This window comes from Condylura cristata, unplaced genomic scaffold (assembly GCF_000260355.1).
Source record: "Condylura cristata isolate star-nosed mole 26May11 unplaced genomic scaffold, ConCri1.0 scaffold00006, whole genome shotgun sequence".
NCBI lineage: Eukaryota > Metazoa > Chordata > Mammalia > Eulipotyphla > Talpidae > Condylura > Condylura cristata.
This window is the reverse complement of record NW_004567107.1, coordinates 63,457,161-63,459,955: the sequence shown is the minus strand read 5'-3', so window position 1 is coordinate 63,459,955 and position 2,795 is coordinate 63,457,161.

The window sequence follows — 2,795 nt, the reverse complement described above, 5'->3', positions numbered from 1 at the left end:
GGGGATTACAATTGAGATAAAAAAATGTACAAAATGATGTAAAAATAAAATATTTTATTAAAAAAAAGTTTTTTATAATGACAGAAACGGATTGGTGGTTGGGTGTGAGGAGATTTTCCTAGAAGGGACAAGGAGGAACTTTATGGGGTGATATAAATATTATGTATTTAGAATGATGATTACACATACTGATGTATGTAATTATCAAAATTCATCAAGTGAATATAGTATGTATATTACCTCGGTTTTTTTTTTAAAGGAAATTATCCCTCAAGTTTGAATTGCTACCACCAGGTGGCAGTGGTGCCCAGCTCATAAAAACCCAACTGTAAAGTTGGTGCAATGACTCTTTCAGGAATCGTTCTGTTCGTGAGTGTTCTTGAAATCATGAAGCACTGTTTTGTCCACATACATTTTTAATTTCAATCAATAGACTTGTGCTGAAGGCCTCTTTCTGTTTCTTACTTCTCCCCCTCCCCCCATTTAGCACCACGCTTTAAAGACCTCTTTACATTGTTCTGTACACACAGTTCTTCTCCAGCTCATTACTTCCTACTGTGATAGACTATCCCTTGATGGAGGCTTCTGATAGACTATCCCTTGATGGAGGCTTCTGATAGACTATCCCTTGATGGAGGCTTCTGGGTCCAGATTTTCAAATATCACAAATGACTTTGTGTTAAATGTCCTCTTGTAGGAGTGTAGAAATCTCTCTACATTACCAGGAGAAACTTTATTTGTATTTTAAAATTCTCTTTGACTTCATAAATTTTCCCAAATTCTTTGTGGTAAACAGCTGAATGCAGGCAATATCCAAAATGTTTAAGTTAAAGTATTTTGGGGGGAGTCCTTTTGTAACAGGGTGGTCTCTAGGAAAAAGGGAAGTTCCAGGTTCCCTGCCCTACCCAGGGGCAGGAGGGTGGAGCTGAGCAGAGAAAAAGAAGAGAGAACAAGAGAAGGAAGCTGGATGGAGAACAAGGAGACCTGAGGAAGCCACATGGAGCAGCAAGCATGTAATGAAGAAACCGGGCTTGTTTCCTGACCCTGATGGTTAAGGCAGATGTGGGTGAGATACCTGTAGGGAGGTGACTATGGCAGTGTTTATATTGATTTTGATTGTGTTCTTTTCCTCCCAGATTTGTCTGGTCATTTCTGACCCTTTTCCATGGGTCCCAGCCAGAAGGTGCTTTAGTCTTGTGGCAGGCTTTCAGGCCTTGCTTTGGGTCAATCCCGTGACTTTTGCCCACGAGGGGATGGGTCACTTCAGGTGTTTGATTTAGAAGTTATATTCTTTGTGTTCCGTATTGTATATTCATTGTATTAAAGTCCCTTTCATTAAAGTTTTATGTATATTTTGTCTTGTTGCGGCAGATGGCAGAACCCACTTAGAGCAGGCAGGATTTTGGGGCTTCAGGGGTGTTCCTCTCCCCCTATTCTGGAACAGATTTGGGGTGCTCTATAACAATTCCTTTAGGATAGCTGATCAGAATTGGGAGTAAATTGATGTCAAATAGTATCCTCTTCTATTTTTGGGGGGTGAGGGAACAATAGTATGAACATTTTTTAGACAGTTGAGACCTATTGCCCAATAATTTCAGAAATGTTGCACCAATTACAGTTCCACTAGAAACCACTTCAGGAAATCCTCACACAGAGCATAATATGTAATTTAAAATATGCAGGGCCTCCCTGGTGGCACAAGGGCTAAAGACACAGTGCTATCAAGTCATCATCAGCCACAAGTTTGATCCCTGACCAGGGAGCTGACCACAAGGTGCAGCAGACCTTCGCTATCTCGTCCCCTGCTTCTCTCCGCAGGGCATATATGTGTATAGATATTCATGGGCACACACATACATAAGGAATCTTACTTTCTTTTTTTTTAGCTTATACTGGGCTTAAATATTTATTTATCTTACATGTGTTAATGTCTTTCCCTCTTTAGAAAGTTTTCTATTCAAGTCCTTCACAATTGAGAATAATTTTATTTAAATCCTTGGGAAATTACACACCATTGGTTCTTGGTTCTACCTTCTTTTGGATTGAAATCCAAAACTGAATTCCAAATCCTTTGGAAATTCTCTTCTGAATTCAAGTTCCTTTGGCAGAGGAGAAATGGACCTGCGTGGCTAAGAGCTTTGATGAGACTGTAACAAGTATGTGGAAGTCTGAAACAAGTCAAGTCAGGTGAACTTTCATCCTGGGTAAAGAGTTTTCAAAGGGAAGAAGAAACTGGTATAGACCAATTTCACATTCTATTTTTCTTTTTGCCTTCTATTTTTAAACATCCCAGGTGGACTCGGGGAGACAGTTTTTCTTTTCTTTTTAAAATTTGACTTAAATCGAGTCTTTAAATAAACTATGCTCTTCGTCGGAGCCAAACACATATTTATAGGAATGTGAAATTTAAAGTGTCTTAATTTATCTATTGATCTGTTTATTTTTAAAGATTTATTTTTATTTATACTTACAAGATCAGGGGTATAGGCCAGAGGTGTGGGGGGTGAGAGGATTCATCAGAGACAGAGTGAAAAGTAGAAGGCAGATTGATTGAATCTGCCTGAGGGGGCAGCAGGTGGGTCAAGAGAGGTTCTTTGCTCCATGTGAGTTAGCTCCTGGGCTGGGAAGCCCAGTGGACCTTCACAGTGATAGCACACTGAGATTTAACCCCTAAGCTACCAGGGAGGCCTTCTGTGCCTTCCTTAGCTGAGGGTAGGAGAAATTATTATATATTTTTAAAGATTTATTTATTTATGCACACAGAAGTAGGGTACAAGCCAGAGATGCAGGGGCCA